General features: G+C 40.1%; 1 long non-coding RNA gene across 1 annotated transcript; it reads left to right on the top strand.

The window, feature by feature from the left end:
- The first annotated feature begins 12,011 nt into the window (after positions 1 to 12,011).
- Positions 12,012 to 14,387, top strand: LOC130996118 (uncharacterized). Its single transcript, XR_009092399.1, has 3 exons — positions 12,012 to 12,188; positions 13,504 to 13,581; positions 14,178 to 14,387. It is a non-coding gene; the product is annotated as an uncharacterized LOC130996118 (long non-coding RNA).
- The last annotated feature ends 1,950 nt before the right edge of the window (positions 14,388 to 16,337 follow it).

Here is a 16,337-nt window from a genome sequence, read left to right as displayed (position 1 = left end):
ATTTAATATATATAATTGGACCTTATTTAATTTAAAGTGACCTAATTATTATGTTTAAGCCTAATAAATATGTATAAAGGAGTATTAGCTATTAGCTAATAATTAGTTTGATTTATTAAATGGCTTGGACATGTAGAATTATTTTAATTAGTGTGAGCGGAGTTATGATTAACGCCAGAGTTACAATTATCGTAGTTTAAGTTGTGGTTTAGATAATATGTTAGTATGATTTTAATAAGTTAAGTTCAGAAAAGTAGATTACTTAGATTAGAGGAAGCAACCCTAAAGTTTCAAGAGATATAAGTTTCAACTAGGAATTCTTTTCTATTTATTTCTTGTCTATTTATCCAATCTTACCTTGGGAACCTCATTATAATGAAGGTTCGAGTGGCTTTTTAAAGTGAACAAGCAAGGATTTCTACTTCATTAAGCGTATCAGGTGGGCTTTCTAAACTCAAAATCTGAAGTGCACACTATTTCATGATGATTACATGAATTAAGTTATATTAAAGTTATTGACTTGCCAAATTATTTTATGAGCTTGTATGATACCTATCTGGCACCAGAAGTTAATCGAATTCGGATCCTGTTCTATCCAGATGTTAGACAGGATTAGTGTACACAAAGGACCGTGAGCCGATCTAGCATATCGGCCGGCCTAGGACCGTGAGCCGATTTAGCGTATCGGCCGGTCTAGGTCCGTGAGCTGGTTTAGCGTATCGGCCGGTCTAGGACCGTGAGCCGGTTTAGCGTATCGGCCGGTCAGTGACCGTAGAAGGTGGCCACCTTCTCGGCACACAGTTATCATTGCGGATATGGTAGAGTACAAAGAAGTATGTCTGCAGACGCATGTGAAGTTTATGATAATTACAGGGAAGTTTTATAGTTTTGGCGTGCACAAGTTATTTAAATAAAACTCTTGTGTGATGCTTGACATGGCAAGTTCAATTTATAGCTCTAAGAGCAAGCTTTCAAGTTATTTTGGCATGTGACCATTGAGTGCTTTTGAGTACTCAGCCCTGCATATGTTTTCTAAATGTGCAGGCTAAGCTGTGATGCAGATGGATGTCAGCAGAGCAAAGCTTTTGATATATAAGTACTAAATTAGGCTCAGGATTCCATGTCTTCATACATGTAATCCAATTAAGCTATTCCGCTGCAACGCTTAGTACGTTTTACTTTATCGATGTGTTGCAAAAATTTTAAACTAATAGCTTACAGAATTATGTTACTTGATACTTAGACAACTTGTCGTTATGTATTGTGAGTTGTCTGCTTTTGAGTTTTAGAAAAGATTGTTTATGATTACCAAATATTTTGGTAAATTATTGTTTGAGCAGGTTAGTGATTTTTATTGAGATCTATTTTCTTTTTCATTTTCTTACTTTGTTTTCAGTCACACTTTTTCCCGACTTAACTATTCACTAGCTTAGGTCGGGCTGTGACAGGAAAATGTATTGAATTAGATATATATTTAAAATAAATGCATGTATGCACATATATTTAATATAATGTCATTTTACATTTAAAAGTGATCACTATTATATTAGCAACAAAAAAACTGCAACTGACACAGTGTAATTGTAGTAATAAACAGTAAGTCGAGTATCGTCCACATGGACTGATAAGCAAAACTACCTTAAGTAATCCTAATTTAGACTATCACAATATTCAGGCAAGCATAACAATGATGAACGAATTAAAATTAAAATTACGCAAAGTAACTAATGCAAGAGAATAAATCAAATAATAAAAAGCTTTGACCCTAGGAACATACTATCGTTAATCAAACACATGCATTCAATTTATTAATTCAATTACCAATTTACTCCAGCCCTGATGAAAGATCACAACACTATTCATAAACTTCTCTAACGAACACCTAACAACGTAGATTAATAAATCCCTTATCGCATTCAAGACTCAAAGGAATAAATTAACTCCCAACAGCGCACAAAGAATAGCTCCTATAGCTTCACCTATCGCATTCAAGACTCAAGGCTAACACTATATCATGCATTTCTGAATCAGCTGAACAATTATTGCATTCAAGACTCAAACTGAACAGCTAGACGTGTAAACTATTGATCAGATAATTCACAAAAAAACAAGCACCAAAAATCATGAATTACAAGCTGGAGGGCAAATTGATATCAATAAATTCAGCACACATATTCAATCAACTATTTACAAACTCTAGGTTCCGATTAATGAACTAGCCAGACATAACAAAAGAAATCATTAACATAATTAAAACGAGAACAATTGAAAGAACTGAATTAAATAAAAAACTCTGAATAAAACCAAAAGAACAATCTTAAATCTTCAATTCTTGCGGAAATCCAATCCAAGCTCTAAAAACTGGAAACACTGGAAACTAAAAGCTATAGAACTCAAAACAAAAGTGTGTAACCCTAGATAGGTCAAATAAAAGACCTATATATAGTCTTAGGGAAAAACCCAGTACAGAAAACTAAAATACAGAAAACTAAAATACAGAAAAAAATGTAAACAACTGAAAAATACGGGGATAACGGTGGCCCGATCGGAGTTCGCCGATCAGGCCGCCGAAATCCACCTTCAAAACTCTTGAAAATGGCGGTCGCCAAAATCCAAATGTTAGGTCCTGAGGGTCTCGAATAGGTGTATGGGGGGGGGGGGAATACACCTATGGGCTATTTTTAAAACTCCTCAATCAGAAGGATCTCAGACAGAGATCAAAATGAAACTTTACACGCAAACAAAGACACATGTTCTACTGAAAATAATTTTGACCAAACAGGGTTGATGACTGATACTGAAAACTCTTCAGTAGGGAGTTATCAGTTAAGTTGCTGGAACTTAACTGATGCACGTCAGGGCTTCAGTCGTGTTTGCTAAAACAGAGATGATAACACTCTTCCTGACTATCAGAAGATAGATAAGTCAGACTGATATCATACGCAGCGGAAATTAAACTTAGTTTCGCAATAGCCTCGGTGGAGCACATTGTTGGTCTTTAGGTTTCTCTTTGCAGTTAATCAGTGTTCAGTTTATCAATTGAAATAACACAAGTAAGAATGTAAAACTGAAAGATGTAAACAACACAGAGACTTTTACGTGGTTCGGAAAAACCCTTTCCTACATCCACGGTTGGTTGATCAGACCAACAATCCACTCTGCAAGTGCTTAACAGGTGCACTGCAAACCAAACCGTGTGCTTGCCGGGTGCACACAACCGTACCACTGAAGAAAACTCTTCTTCAGTACCTGATCACTATTTTATTAGCAACAAAAATACCGCAACTAACACGGTGTAATTGTAGCACATATAACAAGTAACCGAGTATCGTATCCACAAGGACTATTACAACGAATCACTCTAAGTAATCCTAATTAAACTCTAGTAATATTCAGGCAAACAAAAGAAGGACGGTTTAATTAATTAAAACGCAAATAACAATAATTAAAAACACGTAGGAAAAATCAAGTATAAAAGACAACTGATCCTAGGGTAGTAAGTTCATTAACTAAATCCACATAATAAATCTATTAATCCTATGTACCAGTTTAATCCAGTTATGATGAGAGATCACTTAATTAATCAATTACTCTCGCTAGAGCAGCAACGATCGTAGATTAGTAAATTCTCTATCTCCGCTAGGTCTCAAGAAAATCTACTAACTCCCAAAAGTTCCTAAGAATAGCTCCCTATGATCCACCTATCTCCGCTAGGTCTCAAGGTTAAAATCATATCATACATTCCTGAATCCGCTAAACAGTTATCTCCGCTAGGTCTCAAACCGAATAGCTAAACATGCAAACTATTGATCAGATAATTCACAAGAAATCAAGCGCCAGGAATTATGAATCATAAACTGGAAGGCACAAAGGTATTAACAAACAAATCACATAAATTCAATCAATTATTTACAAACCCTAGAATCAGCTAAAGAAAATTAGCTAGACATAGCAAAATAAAACATAAACACAATTAAAAAGAAAGCAATTGTAAAAACTGAATTGTATAAAAACTGAATAAAAACTGAAGTAACGACTTGAATCTTCAATCTTGATCCAAGCCTTGAAAACTAGAAAGCAATAAAATTCTAAAGCTAAAAACTAAAGTATGAATGCTAAGGTTTTCGGGTGTCTGCCGTCTGATCTCGTGTCTCCTTGAAAGGCCAAAAGACGACCTATTTATAGGCTTCAAACTTCCTTCGGATCATCATGGAAAGTTGCCATGCAAAGTATACTTCTAAAGGTAATCAAATTCTAAAGGTAATAGAATCGTATAAAAATAAGGCAACTTTCCAGCTGGACGCTCGCTCCGTAAAATCTCCTACTCTTGCCGAATTCGCGGCTCTCGCCAGAGGAACGGATGTCTCTCGGGAAACGGGTCGCGCCCGAGAAATGACGAATTCTCTGCTATCGCCAGAGGATTGGTATCGCCAGAGGAAAGAGTGATATCTCTGGTACTTCATCAGCGGAATGGGTCGCCAGCGGAACGGGTGATCTCTCTGGCCTCTGAGCGCTGAACTTTACTTCTCTGATGCTGGCACTTCTCGGCAGAGGAATAGGTGATTCCTCTGCTCTGGCTTCTCGATTCCGCTGCACTGAAGGTTCGATTCCTCTGACTTCGGTTTCTCTGGTCAGCGGGGGAAGCGACTCCTCTGACATTGACTTCTCTGGCAGCGGGGACTCGATCCCTCTGCAATGACTTCTCTGATCTTCGGTTCTTCTGGCACTTCTCTGTTCTTGACGATTTCTCTGATCTGGGTTGTGACTTCGCTGGATATGACTTCTCTGACTTCGCCAGAGAAATGGTCTCGCCTCTGGCATTGATATCTCTGGATTCGCGACTCCTCTGGCGAGTTGATTTCTCTGATGCTAGAGGAACGGTGAATTTTCTGCTCTGGAGATGTCGGCTCCGCTTCTCTGATATTCCGCGGATTTCTCTGGACTGGCTTTTGATTCCTCTGCTCTGGCATTCTAGAACACTTAGAAAACGCCTAATTAATCCAAAATTCTCCAAAATTGCATTTTTTCATCTGGTAAGCCTAAATCTCCTGCAAAGCATAGAATACACCATAAAACGCACCAAATTCCAGAAGATTATCCTAAAACACGCACATACAAACCCATAAAAATAGTGTAAATTAAGCATAAATCAACTCCCCCACACTTAGCCTTTTGCTTGTCCTCAAGCAAAATCTATATGAATCCTAGGAAGAGATCGATTTCAACAACGTTTATTTCCATCCAATCATTCACAAAGTCATTTCAAAACTTTACAATCAACATACATCTCTCGGTCATGCAAGTAACTCAAAGTTTAAGAAGCAACAAAAGAGTAATGCAAGTAATTCGATCAGACCCAATTCTCCGCTAGAAGTGAATTCCCTAATGTGATCGCCTTTATAATCAATATCACCATTTTTCACACTTTGTGTACTTGAGATTTTCGACAGTTGAGCCATAATTCATGAAAGAAAACCATTTGGATGTAATCCAAAGTCTTTTCACGTGGTTTCCCATGCTCATAGTTAGACTAGAGGAGCAGAGACTCAGAGCTATCACATTATAGAACAGGCCAGATGTTTCAGAGCTGGCAATTTTGAAGTTGGCAATTCGTCCAACAATTTTTTCACATTTCACAGATAAGATACGATCGTAGGCAATCACAATGACAACACTCCTTCTAGCATCTACCGGACAAATCACGTTTTACTAACTTACAAAAGTGTTGCAACAAAACTCATAATTCATGGAAAGTTGCCATGCAAAGTATACTTCTAAAGGTAATCGAATTCTAAAGGTAATAGAATCGTATAAAAATAAGGCAACTTTCCAGCTGGACGCTCGCTCCGTAAAATCTCCTACTCTTGCCGAATTCGCGGCTCTCGCCAGAGGAACGGATGTCTCTCGGGAAACGGGTCGCGCCCGAGAAATGACGAATTCTCTGCTATCGCCAGAGGATTGGTATCGCCAGAGGAAAGAGTGATATCTCTGGTACTTCATCAGCGGAATGGGTCGCCAGCGGAACGGGTGATCTCTCTGGCCTCTGAGCGCTGAACTTTACTTCTCTGATGCTGGCACTTCTCGGCAGAGGAATAGGTGATTCCTCTGCTCTGGCTTCTCGATTCCGCTGCACTGAAGGTTTGATTCCTCTAACTTCGGTTTCTCTGGTCAGCGGGGGAAGCGACTCCTCTGACATTGACTTCTCTAGCAGCGGGGACTCGATCCCTCTGCAATGACTTCTCTGATCTTCGGTTCTTCTGGCACTTCTCTGTTCTTGACGATTTCTCTGATCTGGGTTGTGACTTCGCTGGATATGACTTCTCTGACTTCGCCAGAGAAATGGTCTCGCCTCTGGCATTGATATCTCTGGATTCGCGACTCCTCTGGCTAGAGACTCCTCTGGCGAGTTGATTTCTCTGATGCCAGATGAACGGTGAATTTTCTGCTCTGGAGATGTCGGCTCCGCTTCTCTGATATTCCGCGGATTTCTCTGGACTGGCTTTTAATTCCTCTGCTCTGGCATTCCAGAACACTTAGAAAACGCCTAATTAATCCAAAATTCTCCAAAATTGCATTTTTTCATCTGGTAAGCCTAAATCTCCTGCAAAGCATAGAATACACCATAAAATGCACCAAATTCCAGAAGATTATCCTAAAACACGCACATACAAACCCCTAAAAATAGTGTAAATTAAGCATAAATCAGTACCCACACTTCACTCGTGTCGGATTTCTCTTGCTCAGCACAACCCGTGCTAAGACTTCTCACTCAGAGTCAGAGTACCTTCCTGAACTCCGAATCACTCAAACACTCTTTTGGGGGGGGAGGTTTGAACGAGTGCCAACTATACTACAAAGAACAAGTTCTTTGAAGCAAGTTTGACCTTTGGCTTCTGGGTAAACAGAGGTTTGCCTAAGGTCTAAGAGAATATGTGTAATCAGCAGTGACTGATTTTGGCTTTGGAATTCTCTTCTTCGATTCAAGCTTTGGGAAGGTTAAGCTTTAGGCTGAGTAGCAATTTCGGCAGAGCTTCGGCTTATGTCGTTGAATCGGTGAAGATTGAAGTGATCCTCGAGCGCTATTTGTAGGAGAACTCTTGAATAGATCCGTTGAAGTAGAACGTCATCAAGATTTCTTCCGTTGGAGAGCAATTCGAATTTGGGCTGAGGCTTCAATCTTCGAGGTTCCTTGTCTGGGTGGAAATGGCTCTCTTGATGGACATGAGATGTGACGTCTCTGAAAAGTAACCACCAGATAGGAATGACCTCTACAGAGATAAGGATATCCTGAGATCTCTGCATTTAATGCGGCTGTACTTTGTGAGTACATGGCTTTCTCTGAACGTTGGAAGATCAGTCCGAGGATGAATGTTCAACTGATACTTGACTTTAGTATCAGTCCATTGCGCGCATTAAGTAATCAGTTCCCAACTGATCATTCTTCAACTGATACTTCAGTTGGTATCTACAGTCTTCAGTCTTCAGTCCTTCGTTCTTCAGTCTTCAGTCTTCGACACCGCAAGCTATACTAGAACCGAACTCTAACACTTGAGTTCAAAACAATTCTAGTCTATTACAATTACGACCTATGAATTTTGGTATCATCAAAATAAGGATTAGGAGGTTCCCAACAATTTCCCCCTTTTTGATGATGCCAAAACCACACAGCAGTTCTAGACAACAAAAAGACTGAACTCACAGCACAAGTTCTAAAATTGGGGTGAAAATAGTTGCCCCTTAACAATAGAACCTATAAACTTGTACTTAGAGTTAAGAACGAAACAGTTCTAAAACAGAACAAGGAGAAGATAGAAAAACATAATCAGAGCCTGGACAAAAAGTCATTGTCTTCAGGTTGAGATCAAAAAGAAGTTCTTTTCATTAATGAAAGACTGATAAGTCATCAGTCGAGGTACAGAGCAGGACTTACATTGGAGTAAAAAGAAAAACAAAAATAACATGGGAAACCCATGGACTCCAGCAGTCTGCTTGGCTGCGCCTTGAACTTCTTGATCTTCATCTTCTGTCTTAGTGTCTTCATGTTCCTAAGCTTGTTCCACTCTCACTTGTTTTCCGTTGATTTGAGGTCTTTACCTTTTGGCTAATCTTCCTCATGATCATCGGATGAAATCGGATGATCATGTTTGCTTAACCAACTTAAGTTCGGTTCAGATGGTTTTTCTTCTTTCCCCCTTTTTGGCAACATCAAAAAGGAAGGACGAACCTAAGAAGGAAGCGAAGAGCATGCGAAGGTAAGTTCGTATGAGGAAGATATTGGGGTTATTGGGGATGCAGAAGGCGAAGGCTTAGAAGGAGGTTAGGAAGAAGAGTGAGATGATGAGGGAGACAAGAAGAGAAGCAGAGGTTTTGAGAGGTGAGGGGACGTCAATTCAGTGGTAGTCGTGAGGGTTCCACTGTTGACATAGCACCGGTTGACAACGAGCTCCTGCTCATTGTTGTTGCTCCGCATCGAAGCTCCACAAAAGGCGAGAGGCCTTTCGGGGAAGCCAATGAAGTCTGTCCTATTTCAGACAGGGACTTCAAACCGATGCACCGGGCATGAGGATAGAAGACACTCGCTTCGCTGGATACAAGTGAGGGTAGAGCAAACTTTGACGTCGGAGAGACGTTGAGATCCAGTGGAAGGGTCCGGTGAAGACCAGGTATGTGAGCGTCATTCTCCCACTCCATGACTTTGCAGTCATAGATTTCTCCTTTAGTCAGAACAATTTTTCTCTGCAACTTTAGAAAGATTGAAAGATTTTCTCACAGTGAAGGCTGTGGAGATTTGTTAGTTGATGCAGAAAAAGAAGTGAATACAACATGGTATAAATAGACAAGATGTGTTCCACGTAAGAAGATGAAAGGTTTTTTTTTTATAAAAACTGTGCCTAAAATGTATTTGAAGAAAAATTCACGTCCGCCGTCACTGCAGGGGACTTACACTTCAAAAAGGTGAGAGACATCATTGCATTCCGTCATGTCAATGAGGTTCTCAAGAAATTTTATCACAGAGGCAAAAGGGGTTGGAAAGATTTTTGGCAAAAGATCAGGACAAGTTCAATCAAAACAGATTTTCCCTTTTAAAACACTTGTCCTTCTCGGATATTCCATTTTTCAACAATCAGTTAAAGTTTTTGAAAGAAACTGATCAGTTAGAGAAAGATTTTGAATTTAAAATACAGAACTCTTAACTGAAATAACTGATTTAAAGAGTAAGCTTTAAAATTACTTACTGATCGACTGATCATTGTAGTCAGTCGATACCACTTGATCCTGGTTGAATCATCAGGATGACTTCTTCTTCAGATGAGCGTTCTGACTTCATTGCATTCCACGTCAGCGATCGTAGAACAGCAGTTGGTTGACCACCAGTCAGCATGACTGTTTGAGGAAATCTTCAAACACAGCATCACTCTTCAAGGTTGATGAGGCCGATCTTTCCACACAGATCGTTGAACCTCTCTTCTGGAAGAGCCTTGGTCAGCAGGTCCGCTCTCTGAACAGCAGTGGGAATCCATTCCACAGAGATATTCTTCTTTTCGACATGATCACGGATGAAGTGATGACGAATAGCAATATGCTTGACTCTGGTGTGATGAACTGGATTCTGGGAGATTGCAATAGCATTGGAGATGCAATACCCCGTTTTCTCGAGCTAAGTTTAGAATAATTTTGAACTTAGAAGTTAAGATGATTCACGTCGAAAAGAAAATGATTTATTTTTATTCCAACAAAAGATTTACAAATACCTTTGTAAAATTTTCTTTATTTAAATTTTTATGCATTGCATATTTATTTAAATTAAGCATTCAAGCATTTACACGAGGTAATTATTTAGCGAATACTAAACAATTTTTACAGTTTCGATAATTATATCATGAGGATTTTAATTGTCCAATCAATGCTTTGACTCAACCCTACCCTATACTCCTACAAGCCACCCTATGTCTGCCCCTAATTTGAGGCCATGCCTGCAGAATCAAAATATCTACCACATATCAAGTTACACTCCAGCCAATTCACCATTCTCATGAATTACACTCTCCTCAATTATTTTCCATGCTTTCTCTATCTGTCGAAAGAAGAAATAAAAAACTCGAAGTGCTGGACTTTACCATTTTGATTCAATAGACCCAGCAGCCAACCCAAATCAAAACGACAGCCACGCTCATCATCCACCCCAAGGTTTTACCTAAATCTTTTTATTTGTACCTCAATTGTTTACAAGCATGATAGATAAGAACTGATTCGTGACTTCACCTCACTCAGTTTAGAGATTATTCATCCTCTGAACGCAGTATCGGGTTGTGTAGCTGCGCTGACAGCTAAACCTGATTTGAGAGAAAGAATTGTGCAAGCACAAAGAGAAGATTGATTCTTGGAGAAGATGCGTCTTGCTGCAAGAACGAGTGAAACGAAAGGATTCACAGAAGCAAAGAATAATGCGCTTATGGTTGGTAAAAGATTGTGTGTGCCGCACAATGAAGAGTTAAAGAACAAGATTATGAGCGAGGCTCATGATACTCCATACACTGCACATCCAGGCAGTACAAAGATGCACCAGAATTTAAAGAAAATTTTCTGGTGAACAGGAATGAAAAGAGATATAGCGTCATAGTAGACCGATTATCAAAGTCAGCGCACTTTCTGCTAATTCAAATGATTTCTGGATTGGAGAAACTTGCAAATTTAGATGTCAAGGAGATAGTACGCCTTTACGGTGTACCTGTATCTATCACGACAGATCGTGACATCAGATTCACATCGCGTCTCTAGAAATGATTTACAAGAAGCAATGAGCACTCAGCTGAACTTCAGCACAGCGTGCCACCCTCAGACTGACGGACAGTCAGAAAGAACGATTCAGATTCTAGAAGATATGCTGCGAAAGAATGTCGCAGACAAAGGTGGAAATTGGGAGGATTTGTTACCTCTTGTGGAATTTGCTTATAACAACAGTTATCAAGCAACAATTGGAATGGCTCCATATGAGGCTTTGTATGACCGAAAATGTCGTTCACCACTTTACTGGGATGAAGTGGGCGAGAGAAAGTTGTTAGGTCCTGAACTGGTCCAACAGATGGTTGAGAAGGTCGACCACATCAAGCAAAGAATCAAAGAAGCTCAGGATAGACAAAAATCTTACGCCGATAAACGCCGATCTGAGTTAGACTTCAATATTGGGGATCGAGTTTTCCTCAAAGTTTCTCCCTCAAAGGGAGTTATACGTTTTGGAAAGGGGGGCATGTAACAACCCCGCTATATAGGACCTTTGAGATCCTAGTTAAGTTAGGCCTTCGTAGCCTATAAGTTGGCTCTGCCACCAAGCATTGTGGATGTGTACAATATGTATTGCGTCTCGCAATTAAGAAAACATGTGATTAAGCAAGATGAAGCAGTCCTAGCCCAGGACTTAAGTTATGAAGAGAAATCAGTCCAGATACTTGATCGCAAGCTTCAAGTTTTACGGAACAAGAATATTGTTCTCGTCATGTAGTGGAACCATCACAGGATGGAAAAGGCCACAAAAGAGATGAATGAAACGAACGACTAGTATCACAAGCTAGAATACCAGATATAATTTCGGGGAGGAAATTTTTTTTAAGGAGGGAGGGATGTAATACCCCGTTTCCTCGAGCTAAGTTTAGAATAATTTTGAACTTAGAAGTTAAGATGATTCACGTCGAAAAGAAAATGATTTATTTTAATTCCAACAAAAGATTTACAAATACCATTGTAAAATTTTCTTTATTTAAATTTTTGTGCATTGCATATTTATTTAAATTAAGCATTCAAGCATTTACACGAGGTAATTATTTAGCGAATACTAAACGATTTTTACAGTTTCGATAATTATATCATGAGGATTTTAATTGTCCAATCAATGCTTTGACTCAACCCTACCCTATACTTCTACAAGCCACCCTATGTCTGCCCCTAATTTGAGGCCATGCCTGCAGAATCAAAATATCTACCACATCAAAATATCTACCACATATCAAGTTACACTCCAGCCAATTCACCATTCTCATGAATTACACTCTCCTCAATTATTTTCCATGCTTTCTCTATCTGTCGAAAGAAGAAATGAAAAACTCGAAGTGCTGGACTTTACCATTTTGATTCAATAGACCCAGCAGCCAACCCAAATCAAAACGACAGCCACGCTCATCATCCACCCCAAGGTTTCACCTAAATCTTTTTATTTGTACCTCAATTGTTTACAAGAATGATAGATAAGAACTCTGTCATTTATATACATGTATCAAAGCATGATTTATAAAAGGAAAGGTTGAGTCTTGAAGCATCGATTTTGTTATTTGATTTCAAGAAAATTTGTATTCATGGAAAGAAAAAAAAAAGAAGAAAATGGGGAAGTCTCGATTTTGTGGTGTAGATGTCGAGTCAATCTACTGCTCTTGGGGTGTGTGTGTTTCCTGTTGAGTCTAGGGGAAACTGGAGTTCGACGGCGGCAGCCCCAGGCTGTGCAGTTGCCGGACCTTGAAGGGAAAGAGAGAGAGGGCGGTGGTGGCTGATTTAGGCAGGGGAAGAGGGCGGCGGCCGTGGCACCGCTGCAGTTGCCGGAGAGAGAAGGCGGTGAGTTGAGCAAGGGCTCGGCGAGCCTGAATCCGAGAGGGAGACAGAGGCGGTGAGAGATGAGGGAGTCCAGGCACAGCGGCGGCGAGGAACCGTTGTTGGTGCCAGAGGTACTGGAGAGGGAGGTAGATAGAGGGAGATGGGAAATGAGAGAGAGCGATGGTTTCGCTGGAAATTTTGAGAGAGAGGCGGCGCAAGATGGTTGACTGGTGGCGGCGGTCGCCGTCGCTGTCGGAGAGAGAAGGGGGAACGGAGGTCAGAAGGAGCTGGTGGTGGCGGCTTATCGCCGCTGCTCCTTTGGCGAGCTTCCGCGGCAGCGGAACTTCTAGGAAGAGAGCCGAGAGAGAGATTAGAGAAGAAAGAGGCGCAGCTAGGGATGAAGAAAGGAGGGGTATGATTTAAGTTGTTGGGCTGGTCTGTTGGGCCGGGTCTTGGGCCGATTTTTATGAGTGCTGGGCCCATTTTTATTTTTAATTGGGTCATGTCTATTTTTTTAGTTGGGCTGCTACCTAATAATTTTTTTTAAAATGGGCTATTGTTATTTAATTGAGATTGGGTCTTTGCTTTTAATTAACATTGTGTTTAATTATTTTTAAAAAAGGATGATTTCATAATAATATCATATTATTATTATGTGTGCATATATGATTAAGCATGAAATGATTTGCATCAAGTATTTTTGTGAGTGAAAGCATTCATGATTTAATTAGTTTATTTATAAATACAATTATTTAAGAAAATCGAGTAAGGATATTGTTGGTTTCCTTGACTCAAGAATTTTAGTTTTCAAATATTTATTATTAAATTTTGGAAACCCGGCGTGATGAATCAGGAATGTTTAGCACACTCACTAAGACATAAGATTAGCATCACGAGACCTATTAAGAATAGAATTTCTTGTAGGCTTTGTGGACCAAGGGGTTAGCGTTGCTTTCCCAAGACAGGTTATGTGTTTATGATCTTCAGGCTTTGCCTAATCAGGTGGGCTTACTTTCCAAATGTATAAAGTATGATTGAGTTATTAAACTCTAAATGTTTCAATGAAATGCAAACTGTTTATCCAATAAAATGTTTATGTGCACTCTGCTCTGTTTAAGGATCGCTATAACGAATCAATTGAGGTTCTCTTATGGCCTAACACATTATTTGAGAATTGTGTACACTCGTTAGCTGACTCGGTGGATTGATCTCCATCGGGCACTAACTAAGAGGCATTATAAGGGTGCTTGCTGGATGTGTTCCGAAGCATGTAATGTAAGGGCTTGCCTGGGTAGCGTCCCGAGGTCAAAAGTAAACTTGTCTGGGTTACGCCCTCAGTTCAAGTAAATGGGGGAAACGGATCCGTCGGTGGCTAGAGGTCCGGGATCACAACGAGTAACAGAAAGAGAGTGTGACATGTGCGCACAAATTAAAGAAATGTTTTAACATGCTTAGAAGTTCTTTCAATTTAAAACCTTCTAAGTCATGTCAAGTATAATTGGATAAACTGCTCTTTACGAAAATATAAAATGTTCAGAAAATGCATGCCCACTAAGTACATTAGTACTTAGCCCAAAATTACTTTCAAATGTTTTCAGGTTGGCTGGCTGGTGCTGACGGGACGGAGCTGAGGCTAGGGTCAAATTCCTATTTTAGACTTCCGCTGTAGCAATCACTCATATCCGTCTTTTGTTATCCCAACTTAAGATCTTCATGTAAAATTTCAAACGATATACTTGACCGAGCTTAGACTCTTCACTACTGAATTTATGCTAATGAATGTCGGTTGTCAGAAGCATGAAACAAAACTTGCGATCCAAAGGGGCATAGCCCGAATTTCAAATCCTATTTCGGTTATAACAAGGTTTTTCCCTTGTTTATTTCTATGAATTAGTTGCACCTCGATTATTTTTACTCGAGAAAGAAATTCATTTCTCCCATCATGGACATTTGGAACTTGTTGGTCATGATGTCAGCAAACTTCTTGCACATGCATTTGGATTTGGATCCGAAAATTATGTCATCGACATAAATCTGAACAAGTAAGAGATCTTCTCCTTCTTTGAGAGTGAACAGAGTTCTGTCCACAGATCCTTTCTTGAAACCTTGTTCAACAAGATACTCCGAGAGAGTATCATACCACGCTCTTGGTGCTTGCTTCAATCCATAGAGCGCTTTCTTCAGCTTGTACACCTTTTCTGGTCCAGCAACCTCAAACCCTGGAGGTTGTTCCACATAGACTTCATCTGTGAGCACTCCATTGAGAAATGCACATTTGACATCCATTTGGTGTACCTTGAAACCTTTGTGAGCTGCGAAGGCTAAGAAGAGTCTGACTGCTTCCAATCTGGCAACTGGAGCGAATGTCTCGTCGTAGTCGATTCCTTCTTCTTGACTGTATCCTTTTGCTACAAACCTTGCTTTGTTTCTCACAACGTTTCCTTCTTCGTCTTTCTTGTTTTTGAAAATCCATTTCAAGCCAATCACCTTTGCATCGTCTGGTCGATCCACAAGCTCCCAAACTGAATTCCTGTTGAATTCATTGAGTTCTTCTTGCATTGCGATGACCCATTGAGTAGACTTCAGAGCTTCTTCAACATTCTTGGGCTCTGTAGATGATAAGAAACACCTGAAAATCTTATCTTCGTTGATGCAGTTCTGATTGATGTCAAAGACGAGGTTGCACATTGATCTCCGAGTCTTGACGCCATCTGATGGTTCTCCAATGATGTTCTCCTTTGAGTGGAGTTCAAACCATCTTTGATACTTCTTGATCTCTTCTGGAGATGGTGGGGCTTCTTCGGTCATAATGGTTCTGAGGTGTTGAGCACCTTCTGGACCAGGGGAGAGTTGAGCTGGAGCTGCTTCTGCACGTTCAACTCGATCTTCAGCAACTGGAGTTCCCCCTTGACTGATGCCATCTGCATTGGCTCCAGTCTGAACTTCAGACCTTTGGCTGATCTTTTGATACTGAAGCTTCTCAGTATCTTCATCTTTGCCTGGTCCCCACACCAAGACAGTAGAGGGCTCGGTGTTGTGGATTTCAGCTTTGGAACCTTCAGTGTTCTGGATGCACTTTTCAGTTTCCTATTCCCTGAAATCATCTGTAGACTCATCAAAGACCACATGAGGTGTTTCTTCAACACAAAGAGTTTGAGAATTAACCACTCGATAGACTTTGCTTGAACGTTCTATTCCAGAGTATCCAAGAAAGACTCCTGGATCAGCCTTGCTATCAAAAGTGTTTAACCTCTTCTTTTCATTGTTGTGGATGAAACACTTAGAACCGAAAGCATGAAAATAGGCAATCGATGGCTTTCTGTTATTCCATAACTCGTATGGAGTTTTTCCATGTCTCTGAGTGAGGAAGGAGCGATTCTGCGTGTAGCATGCATTGTTGACAGCTTCGGCCTAAAACTTCAAGGGGAGTTTTGATTCGGCTAGCATCGTCCTTGCTGCTTCCTTCAAAGACCGATTTCTTCTTTCTGCAACTCCGTTCTGCTGTGGAGTTCTTGCTGCAGAAGTTTGATGACCGATTCCTTGTTCATCACAATACTCACGAATGACAGTATTGAGGAACTCAGTCCCACGATCTGATATGATGCTGATGATGTTGACTTCCTTTTCAACGCTCAGTCTTCTCAGCAGCTTTGACAGTTCCTCCAGTGTCTCATTCTTCTTGAAGAGAAATATAACCCAAGTGTATCGTGAATAATCATCCACAACAACTAAGGTATACTTCCTACCATTGTAGCTTC

This window comes from Salvia miltiorrhiza, chromosome 7 (genome assembly GCF_028751815.1).
Source record: "Salvia miltiorrhiza cultivar Shanhuang (shh) chromosome 7, IMPLAD_Smil_shh, whole genome shotgun sequence".
In the NCBI taxonomy this organism is placed as follows: Eukaryota; Viridiplantae; Streptophyta; class Magnoliopsida; order Lamiales; family Lamiaceae; genus Salvia; species Salvia miltiorrhiza.
Note: the sequence above shows the minus strand (reverse complement) of the source record. Positions and strands in the feature narration are given on the sequence as shown.